Raw genomic sequence first — 12,686 nt, forward strand, 5'->3', positions numbered from 1 at the left:
TGACCTCTGAAACGAGTGATTTTTCACCAAACAAAACTGCCTCGAGAGAAAAATAGATAATGTAAAGGAGAGAAATAATACTAATGGAAGTAACAAGCTCTCTGTGCTTTTTTTTGCCTGTCAGAAAAAGGGGAAAAAACCAGAAGGAAACTTCAGAGTTGTGCATAAGTTAAAATGAATCCAGTTTACCCTCAAATGAAAATGCTATGGGACAAAAGCCAAAAACTTTTTTTTTTTAGACTTTTGGCTCTCTGACAACCTATATTTAAGCCAATGTAATTCTTTTAAAAAATTCTCTATTCAAACTTTTGAAAGGGAAGATTTGCCTTTTAATGGGAAATCTTCTTTCTATCATGGAAATAAAATACAACTTCACAAGCTGGGTTATTTATTCTTAATTTTAGTAGACTTTTCCCCTAAACTACTATATTTAGCATATAAAAAAGGCAGACTTTGCAATACATTAGGCCAGACAGACTGGAAACATCCATAGGAGGTGTTTCAATCTGCTTGGGCTTGCCATGGCAAAGTGCCATCGTCTAGGTGGCTTAAACAACAGAAGTTTATTTCTCACAGTTCTGGAGACTGGAAGTCCAAGATTAAGGTGCGGCTGGTGAGAGTTACCTTCCTGGTGTGCAGCCTCCTTCTTGCCATGTCCTTCCCTGGCAAAGAATAAGCTATTGCTCTTTTTCTTCATCTTCTTCTAAGGCCACTAATCCCAGCACAAGGGTCTTACCCTCAGCACCTACTCTGACCCCGATTACCTGCCAAAGGCTACATCTTCAAATATTATCACAGTTGGGGTTAGAGCTTCAGCATATGAATTTGGGGAGCGCACAAATATTCAGTTTATAACAGGAAGTATAATTTAAAGAAATAAAACTGATTCCATGGGATACAACACACACACACGATTTTAAGCCACACTTTGAACCTTTGACAAGAGGAGTTTGAGGTTATGCCCAATCTTGAGCCACTAAATCAGAATAACAGAAATTAGAATAACATTTCACAACAGAAGAACAAATAAAGCTAAACAGAAATGGCTCATGCATTTGACACTATTGGCAAAGAAATCAGAGATATTTAGTTCTAATTAAATTAGCAGGAAGGTCAAACACTGATAAGCAGTGCTGAAAAGACTTTTGAATTTAACTTGGAAGTCTTGGAACTGGAAGGGCTGAAAAATCCTTGTTTTAAAAGAGTACAATGTTCATGAAATCCACTTATTTAAAATTTAAAATTATTCTATTGACAGTGGCTTCAAACTTATTAGCAAAATAGAAGAAAATGACCACATTTTAAATTTTCCATGTTCTACCTGATCAGCAAAAAACAAAACAAAGAAAAGATATATTGTAATACTGTTATATTTCAGTCTTTGAGAAAAAACGGTTGATGAGTAAAATAACCACCAGATAATAAAAAATTTGATTAATTGTGCTATTAAGGATAAAAACCTGCACATGGTGGGTGTATATTTATCTTGATTTGTGTCCTGCCTACTTTCAAATATTATTTATAGTGGTAAAAAAGAAATCACTATATTTGTCAGCCCACATTGAATTGCAAGATCTGGAAAACCCCAACTACAAAGGCTTAAGCAGAAAAGGGACTTTAAAACCATTTAGTTGAAGTCCTGAGGTAGAGCCCACATCTAACACAACTAGGTCTAAGGATTCAAAGAGGTCAAGGATTTAAAGAGCCCAGGTTATGTCATGGGCTCACTCTTGATCCAATTACTGTGGCCAGGGCAACAGGGCACACTGATTGGCCTAGCCTGGATCATGTTTCCATCTTTGGCTCTAATAAATCCCCTCTAAATCATGAGGACTTAGACTGGGAAAAAGAAAGTAACCAAAAAGTATTGAGGTTCTGTTATCACAAAAGAGGGAAATATTCTTCCAGTAGTTGAATGCTACAGATGTTTCCCAGAATCACAATACAGAAAAATGGAATCATTGACAAATATTGAAAAGCAAAAGTCTTGGAGGGCTGGAGAGGGGGATGGTAGAGGAGAACCCATGCCATAGATACCTGGACTCAGAAAAGCTAGAAAGATCAAGTATAAAGCTTTGCTCTGAGTTTCCTAGAAGCCAAGGCAAGGAGAGACATTCAATGGATCATGTAACTCTCCTAATCTAAGGAAAGGAAAGTCCAAGCTTGTTAGGTGATATAGATACTTCCCTGTTCTGAATTCTGAGAATAATTTGTCTCCAAAGCCTTTAAATAAGAAATACTGAGCAACACAGTGAGGTACTATATTTTCAAAAACAAGTTTTAAAATACAAGCGTTTCAAATTTTGCTCAATAAAAGCCAAGGACATAACATTACACTGAAGCTTTGTAAAGTCAATTATTCAAAAGGCTATCATGACACAGTCCAAGTATGTAACCTAATGAAGTATTCAAAGGTAGAAAACCCTCAATGAAATACTGGCCCTGCCACTGTTTAGTGGAGCCACATTAGTGAGGTCCCTCTTATATTTTAAGCTTATGTTTTTTAACTGTAAAGAAGGGGTAATAATATCCAGATTTCCTGACTATATGAAAGAATTAAATTAAGCAACATATGAAAGTACTTTTAGCTCTCTAATATATATTAGATATAGAGTATTTTCATCAGATGATACTCTAGGATTTTCTAGACAAAGGATAAAATCAGATAAAATTATATATATATTTTATAATTAATTACATAAAATGTTCAACTGATGTGTCATTAAATAGTAAAAGACTATTCTAAGTTTTCATTGCAGCTCTAATAAAAGCCTTTTTAACTCCCCTTTTTAATTATTTTGCTCTGAAATTTTCCAAATTTCAAATAAGTGAGGTGTCAATAAAACAAATCGTCATTTTTATTTGTGAGAAATTTAGGACAATGATAGCACTGAATAAAGCAGACATTATTAATATCAATATAATCATTACTAATACCATTACTTCTACCGATTGCTACAATTTATTGAGCATTTACTATTGGCCAGACCTGAAATACTTTTGCACCCGTTACAGATACAACCCCTGAACGAGCAGTGAGGCGAAGAGTGGTTTTTATAAAGCCCCTCAAGAACGATATAGCATTAGACTGGTCACTTATCTCTGACTCTGAGTTTCTCCAGGCATAGATTTATCTGACTGCACATCTTAAACCATTCCTTCCAGATTTCAATACTCTATTAGTACTTTGTCAGGGTCAACTGAAAGGGGAAAATGTGGCTTCTCACATTTGTGGTATATTATACACATTTTTACCCTGGTTATGAATTGATACTTTTCTTATAATGTTCTTGTTGGTAGTTATCAAAAGCAGCAGCATTCTTTTTTGCCTCAAATGAACCTGATGGGATAGTATTCCGTAAGAGAGAAGAGAGTATGTTCTATAATTTGTGGAGTTTTGTAGAATATGTTTTCTTAAGGAGAATCATAAGGACCCAATAAATTAGTGCTACTGCCTTAAATTAGTGCGTGGTCACTGTGTTTCCAAGAGAAAATTCATTCTTTTTTCTTTTAACTTTTTAAAAAAAATCCTCACCCAAAGATATGCTTTCACTGATTTCTAGAGAAAGAGAGAGAGGGGAACATCAATCAGTTGCCTCCTAAATGTGCCCCAACTGAGGATCAAACCTGCAACTAAGTATGTGCCCTGACCGGGAATCCAACCCACAGCCCCCGTGGACACTTCAACCAACAGAGCCACCAGGTCAGGACTCTTTTAACTTTTTATTTATTTTTTTAACTTAAAAAGTTTTTCTTGTGGTATAATTGACATAACATTATTTCGTAGTCAAATTCACTAGCAGTTCAGCAGCTTTCATCAGTTAAGATCATAGTTAATGTACCATAATGGCAGCTAGCAATGGTTTTCGGCTTTGACTACACATCATACTCCCTGGGGAGCTTTAAATAATCAGTGCCTGAGTCTCACCACTGGAGATGCTGATACAGTTGGTGCAGGGCACAGCCTGGAAATGAGGCTGGTTTGTTTGGTTTTCCCCTAATGCTTCCCCAGATGATTCTAATGCATAGTCAAGATTGAGATTTACTGGCCCATCTGGCATTATCAGTGAGTCAGGGCATCACATACTTGAGAGCTGAGATGTGCCAATCAGGTGCAGGTGATGGATGCATTGGTGGAAAAATCAGCGGGATTGAGCAGTTGGGCCCCAACCAACCCTTACCACATGTGTGACACCAGCAGTGTAGAAAATGGCTGGTGGTAAGAAGGATTTTTTACTCATGTATGTTATTTGGGGGACTTGTCAACTGAAGAAAAATATAGAAGAAACATATGTCTCATTCGATGGGAAAAAACCTGTGTCATTTTTCTTTTCCCTGTTTTTTAATGGTCAAAATCCAAAGGAGGCACCTGAAATAGGTCACCTATTTTTGCCATGTCCTCCTTCCCTTCTTTCCCCCCACTTTGTGTGACACCAAATTTCCTTTTCTAATGTGGAAGTCTTTTGGATGTGCTTTATAACACCATGGTATCCTGCAGGGTCTATTTTAATTGACAGAACCAATTGACACATGAAATCTTTTTTACCAAAATGAGAAGCCAACTTGAGGTAATACTACGGGGATTTCTTTTGTTTTCTTAAATAAAATCCAACACATGGTCCTGCCCAGACACGTTTGGGAAATTACGCCCATTATGTCTCTGTCTGCTTTTTAAACCTGCTTTTTTGATTTTTTGCAAATTTTCCGTCCAAAGCTAAATTGATTCTGCACACCAAAGATAAACTGCAATCCAGAAACTAAAAAGACCATGCTTATGTGGTTGAGGTGCATATTTATAGAATTCCTGATTGGGTGGTGAGACCCAGAGGGGCGCAGTCCAGCTCCTGGTGTATACAATGGCCCTTTTTCAGTTCTATGAAATTGAGAGGTTTTCATCTCCACCATGAAGCTTGTCAGGTCTGGTCTACAGATGGCTGATATTTGTGCTTTCTCTTATATCTGCTTCTTACTTCTCAGACAAAATTTTGAGGTTAAATGTGTAAATAATATGGAAGGAAGTAAATGCTTGAGGTTAATGTTTGCAGGAAAAACCAGGGAGGGGACTTTCTGCTAAAGGGTTTTTTGAAAAGCTACTCCACTTCCTACAGATTGATATAGTAACCCAAGATAAGGGGTTTTCATCATGTTGTTGTGTTTTTTTTTATAATGACCACAAAAATGTATCTCATAATCTGAAGCAGAGAGAAATATTCAAACTAGCCACAGTGTTACACAATTATTTTTGTTTGCCTTTCCACTTTAAGAGAAAACTAAGATGTTTGAAAAACAAAATGCATAGAAAACTAAAGCATTTGGTTTTGTTTGTTTTTAAAGAATAAGAAACCCTTTAATCATCATGGCTTTACTGACCATCCAAAGATTTTAGAAGTTTTTATTTTTCCTATTGGTAAGGGTCCTTACGACTTACTGTTTTCTTGTGCCTGTCTTTACCGCTAATAGATAGTATGTGAAGGGTGTGTGTGAAGGGAATTTAGAGATGCCGTAATAAATTTTCTCAAAATGAAATTATCTCTTGGTTTTAATGTGGATTTTATAAACTATAGGATATGTGTAACAAGTTTTGGCTGTAAGTAAAAAAAAACAATTTCTGCTAGTTTAGGCAAAAATCAGGATTCATTACAGGGATATTCAGGTTATTTCACACTACTTAAGGGCTTAGCTATGTCAGTATATCAGGCTGCTTTCAAAAGTGCTCTCAGTGATACCTGATTTCTGGTATTTATACCATGTAAAATCCCTTCCCCGTGAGTATAAACCAGATCTAGTGACTTCAAACAAATTGAACACAGCAAATATGATGGAATGTCACTTCCAAGACTAAGTTATAAAAACCTGTGGCTTCTGTTTTGTTCCTTCTCAGTCTGCTCTGGTGAAGGTAGATTCCACGTTGTAAGCTGCCCATGAAGAAGCTTACTTGGTAAGGAATAGAGGGCAGCCGCAGGCCAACTGCTAAAGAGGAATTGAGGCTCTTAATGTAACAATCCATGATCATGTGAGAGCTTAAAAGAAGATCCTTCAGAGGAAGCCACAGCCTTGGTCAGCACCTTGACTGTAATCTTGTGAGAGACCCTGAGACCACGGATCTATCCAAGTAAGACATTTCTAGATTCCTGACCCACAGAAATTGTGGGATAATAAATCCCATTTTTTTAAGTTATTTAGTTTTGAGTTAATTTGTTACGCAACAATTGATAACTAATATCATCAGCAATAGGCTAGAGGAGCACTGGAAAGATGTATAAAATTTTTTTCTACTCCTTGAAGCTCTTTCTCTGGGTGTCTGTCTCATTCATCGCTCTCATTACCAAGCCACTTTGCCTGCCCCTCAGTGGCAAGTACACAAGTAGCTCTCATATTTACCCACTTTCAGTTTTTATCATACAAAGGGAAATTAACATCTTTTTAGGTACATTTCCAAAACTCTAACAGCAGGAACCAGATTGGCTGATCTTGGATCAAAGGCCCACCTCTCAACCAATCTTCTATACCCAGGAGGGAAACAGACAAGGAAAAGTTTGTGATTGACCGGGCTCGGGTCAGTGGACTAACATAGCAGTATTTGTTGCAATTATGAAAACCGGGGGAGGTAGTTAGACTGGCAATTTGTTTCAGTAATTTGTTCACTTTGGCCTACCGTCTATGCAAGTTGAATTACTAATATATATTAGTAACATTTGAATTACTAAACTAATCTATACCATCCCTCTAAAAAGTAAATAAAGAAAAATTTAAGGTCTCTGAAAAAACTTTCCACCTAGAAAATCCATCATATGAAACTTGAGATTTGTGCAAGGTATATGCCAAAAGTAGAAAGTGATAAGAATTGACATTTTTGACTATTCAGGAAGGATATGATTTGACATTTAAGGCCAACTGAAGCCTCTTGCCTCTATCACATCACAAGTTCTTTTGCGCCTCCACTGTACGCCTATTGTCCTACATGTATGGAAAAACTGATATAATTCCAGCCAAGGGGGAAAGCAACAACGAAAAGCTAAGATCAGTTGTACCAAGCTGATGAGCATTTATCATGCTATAATATTTATCTGCTACCGTTATATAATTGTGACAAATGAAAAGTCCCTTCAGAACTGTCTATATGGATAAAAGCAGAGCATCTACTGTGATCAAACAAAGTAGACAAAATAGAGGGGTTTCGCTGCTGTGTCACTCAGATCCAAACAGAACAAATGGTACAAAATTATGTTACATTTTGAGCATCAGACTTGCTTCATATATCAAAATCATTTTGTAAAAATTAGCTCTGAAACCAGAGAAAGTAAGCATGCTTTGCTGTTGTTTTGGTGTACTAGGAGAATTAACTGAAGAGTTAAAGAAAACATCCTGTTGGAAACGGCCAAGGTAATATAATCACACGTTCAGACGCTAATAGGCAGTGAGTAGGTACATGATTTGCCTTTGGAATCAGAGGCAGGGATGGTGGGGGTGATGGACACACCATATCCTCATACAACATAGCAAATGTCTTAGGCATTTGGGCTTTAGACTCACACTACTTGGTTTCAAATCCTGCTTTTTCTAAGTACTAGAGACTTTGAGTACCTAATTTATATTCTGTCTCAATTTCTTCAGTTTTGAAATAAGGAGAACTTTGAGTACCTACCTTTATAGTCTTGTTGTAAGGATGGGATAAGATAATTTATGTTGCACAGTGTCTAAAACATAGTAAGCATTCAAATGTTAGTTGTTATTATTATTACATATATTTTGACACCAGTTTGTTAAATTTTCTCAACCTCAATGTCGTCATTTGTCAAATAAGGAAATGATTTTAGCCGTGACACATATAAAGTCATGTGTATGACCCAACATACGACATTGCTTACTCACTCCATCAAATATTTTTTTTCTCATCTCCTTGAGAATGATAAGGGGAAGTGCATTGGTAGCCCTACAATCATCTAGGATGAAGCTGTGACCAAAATGGTAGTGTATTATTTTCCTAGGGCTACAGTAATAAACTGCCACAAACTAAATGGCTTAAAACCATAGAAATGTATTCTTTCTCAGTTTGTGGGGCAAGAAGTCCAAAGTCAAGGTGTCAGCAGGACTATGTTCCCTCTGAAGGCCCATGGGGAGCATCATTTCTTGACTCTTCCAGCTTCGGGTGGTTCCTGGTGTTCTTTACTCTGTGGCAATATAACTCCAATCTCTGTTTCTGTGTTCACGTGGCAGTCTTTCCTAGGTAGGTCTGTCTCTAATCTCTCTCCTTTCTCTTATAAGACACCAGTCATTGGATTTAGGGCTCACCCTAAATCCAGGATGATATCATCTGGTGATCCTAAACTAATTACATCTGTAAAAACCCTATTTTCAAGTAAAGTCACATTCTGAGATTCTGCGTGGGCATGAATTTGAAGGGACCTTAAGTCAGCTCGCTGAAATGGTAGTATTTTCAAATGTTTCCAACTCCTTTTTACATTTACCTTATTTTTACTTCATCCAATTCACTCAACCCACATTTTGGGAGTACCTACTATGTGCCAGATCCTGGGACTCAAAGGGGGTTTCTTTTAAGAGTTCACAGTATTTTGAAAAAGATGCACACTAAGCAGGTTCTCTGGAACTATAGTCACATGAAGAGAAAAATGGTGTTTTACCCCCAAGTGTTTGGAAAGGGCTCCCTGAAGAAAGTAAAACCTGCAGCTATCACAAGTTCTCTACTCATCTATTCAAACTACATGTGCCAAGTGAAAGGGGGAAAGAAGGAGATGGCCAAAGAGGCCATTCTTGCCTCTGCATTAAACAGTACTATGCAGCTTTCTTGGGTGCTCAACCAACTTGCTTCAAATAGGGTTCCATCCAGTATTCCAGGCAAAATGAATATCAATGTATAACACATTAGAACCCTGGACTGTAACATTTAATTTAAAATAGAGTATTTTATTGAGTCTTCTGTCTATGAGAAAACATTTATTTAAAAATGAGAAAAGTGTAATAAAAATGTATATATTTCTGATTATTAATTCACTGGAATAAAATGTCACTGATTTCTAAGTTATTTGTTTAACTGATTACAGAGTGCCATCATACATGATGATATTTAATCTCTCTTTATATGTTTCTTTTAAGGGAATTTTTAAAAATAAATCTAATTTCATAAATATAATAGTTTAAAATACTCCCCTGAAGCTAAGTGGTAACTGAAACCTAGATATCAACTAGTCACTGCACCTTGTTTGGTGAGAATAACTTCAGAGGTGCAAGAACACTTATTTTCAGCACTTGGAATGTGACAAATGTGTTATCTCTGCACTTCGAGAAGTTGGCCTCCACCTCCCCCATCCCACCTAGATTCTTGGTGAGTGTAGGTGTTATGTTTTCTGTCACAGAGCCTTTGTCCTCAGACAGAAAATCATATATGCAAGATGTATCGCAAGGCTTCTATTATATTTCTACAGCTACTTCTGCGGGCAGGTGCTGGCTTAAGCCACATTGCCCTAGAACCAGGCTCTGAAATTATAGTGAAGATGTCTTTGCTTTAGAAAGCCCTGGTATCTATTAAAGAATAGTCATTTATCTGAGGTTGTTAAAGGGAAGGGGCTGACCTTGTGAGATTGTGAAGTAGGGAAACTTTTTCATGGTCCTCCTACTTTGCTTAGAGATACACTCTGAATGGGCAATTAGAACACAAAGATTCTCAAAGTGGTTGGAGAAGCATTGATATATTTAAAGCTTAAGTTAACATTTTACTGTTTTAAGAATTAGAAAATAGTAAAGAATCAATACAGCTGCCATAAAAAAATGCAACAATGACTTCTTATTGTTTCCAAGAGCAGAGTTTTTTACAACTGTTTTTCAAAGCCCACTTTCACCTATCCAACCTTCAGTCGTAGCCATCTTTCAGATCTCTTTAAAATATGATAAAAGATATGGACCTTCTCATATAAAGAATACATAAATACAATTTACAAATACCTTTAGTGCATTGTTTAGATTCTTATCTCCCTTTCGTACGTACCAAACCCATTCTTATACCATCTTTAGACTCAGACTCATTCTCTCTTGGATCAAAATGAGGCGGGGGCTGAGTGGCAGTGCACACTTCTCTCTTTTCATGCCAGGCTAGCGTCCAATGTCTTCTTCCATGCTGTCCTCCTACTGACAGACCCACTGATCCTTCTTATTTTAAAGTTTTGTCTGTCGGTCACTATGGGAAAACACTATGGGGAAATAATAGCAGGGGGATTCCAAAAATAACAACAGGGCATTACAAAGCTTAACTCTTAAAAGGCTCTCACTTCCTTCCCCATAGGGTTTAGAGGAAGGCTGTCCTTCAATGACTGCGCTGTAAATTTTTCTTTCAAGGTGGATTTCTTCTGATTAATTTTTTAATTGAACTCTTTCTCCTTTCTAGGAAAATCTCAGGCTATTTTGAAAGTTATTTACAGAGTAGCTTTATCTGTAGTAGGTAAGTTGCATTCCTGAGCTCCTGTGAACTGGGTGACCACTATTTAATGGCTCTGGTCCCACCCAAACTTGGCTATGTTCTCATTACACAGATTCTCTGATCTTTTCCCTAAGAAATAGATAAGTGTCATGATTTTCTTACAAAAGAAAGCCAATAATTTTTAAGAATGTCATAAGGGCACTGGAATGGGGAATGTCTTTAAAGAAAGGATTAATTCATTCAAAAGAAACAGTGCTAATTTACTAAAAGTGAAAGATTGCAGATTGAGAATACAAAGACGATTTATAAAGAAAACTGCCCCTAGGAGCTGACAACCATTTTTTATTGTTTTATTTCTTTTCTATCTTACATTCTTCTCTCACTCAACTTCATTGCGCTGCAGTCTGAATATTTCTTCAGCTTCATGGGATTATTTTGAGTTGTAAAAAAAAGATGCTACCACTCTAAATTACATACTTCTTTTTCTTCCATTACTAGGGTTGCTGATTTAACAATAAAAAACACAGGACACCTAGTTAAATTTTAATTTCAGATAAACAAAAGATAATTTTAGTATGAGCATGCCCCAGACATTACATGGAATAAAACAAAACAAAAACAAAAATTGTGGTGGTTGTTGTTTATCTGATAACCTTACACCCTATTCTAACCCATTTCTATAAAATAGGTTAGCCCTCGAGTTTAGTGACTTCCAAAGATTTAAAGAGCATCTTCTTTATTCTGTAATCACAGAGGGAAATGCTAAAGGCTCAATAAAGGAGCACTTACTTGCTCTCCTGACTTGCAACACTGACCCTTTCAGCTGGTGGGACAGCCATCCGCTGCTAACACCACATAATACTTGTGTATCTGGAGAATGTTTGTTTTCTCACTGATTGGAATTTTTTATTTTGTCTCTCAATAAAATAATTGCTATGGGTCTAGATTTGTCTTTTATCTTGCAGCAGAACTACACAAGGACAATGCTGATTAACCGGCAGAGATTCCCCCGGACCTGTGGCAACAGTGCAGGAAGGACGAAAGTCTGCAGACAACTTACACCTGAATTTAAAATTTCTCCTCAAATAGGCAAAGAAACCCAAAGACAGAACAACTGACTTGAGTGTCATTTTCACTGTTTCACTGGCTTACAATCTGGCAAGATTTAGAGCGTATAAGGTGTAGCCTGGAGAAACGGATTTCAGATTAGCTCTTGCCTGAGAGCTGGCTGTTCTGAGCTCCTCAGATACCATAGTCATGGAGGCAGGTACACACTAAACGGGTGATTTATTCAGTGCAGCACTTTTGTAGTTATACTGTTATGCCAACTGATACCATTTTTAAATCTAAACATAACTGTAATTGAAATGTTATCGCTAATATACAAAATCAGCAACTTTTAAGTAGTTTAATATGCAGCTGCTTTAAAATGTGCTTGTAGATGAGCGAAATGTCAGAACCTGCTTTCAAAGGCAGCTTCTTCTGGGGCAGCATTTACACTTGCTCTGCGGTAAACTCGCTTTCTATAGCCTTCTAAAGAGAAGCTGGCTACAGAAAAAGCTGCAATGCTTCTGCCAGTGTGGTCATCACTGAGACAGGTAACAGAGGCTGAAAATTCCATGACACCTGCCTCCTGCATCTATTGTTACATTAATTAAACAAAGAGGCCATTAGACTGGGGTGGTTCTAACAATTTAGCAGCCTACTAAGCAAACCCAAACCTAAGCTGATAAATGCCTCAAGGTTAAAAATTCAAAATGTTAGGACAGCCAATTACAAACAGTCAACCTGGCTTTTCCCAAACAATGTGTAAGCTATAGCCAATCAAATATATAGATATATTTTTTGCTTCATTTCCCCCTTTTTCTGTAAGTCCTTCCCCTAGCTGCTGTCAGTGGAGCACTTCTAACCACTTCCAGTTTGTTGCTGCCAGATTCAAATAATTTGTTCAAATAAAACAAAATTTTTTTGTATAGCTCAGTTTATCTTTTAGCATCATAAAGGAATTATTTATAGATCTGGCATTTGGATGCACAGAGAAATGGAGTAGATCAGAGCAGAGTCTAAAATAGGAGGGCTGTTTGTACCATTGGTATATAAACCCCAGTTTTGAGGGGAACACACAAGGGCTCTACAGTTCTGAGATTTGCATGTGACTTCTTGGGGGTCAACAGAGAGTACAGAGAACTTGCAAACAGCTTATGAGCTTGTTCAGACTCATGAATAAAATAAGCCTTTAGGGTGGACAAAGGGA

This window comes from Miniopterus natalensis, chromosome 2 (genome assembly GCF_054644295.1).
Source record: "Miniopterus natalensis isolate mMinNat1 chromosome 2, mMinNat1.hap1, whole genome shotgun sequence".
Taxonomy (NCBI): Eukaryota; Metazoa; Chordata; class Mammalia; order Chiroptera; family Miniopteridae; genus Miniopterus; species Miniopterus natalensis.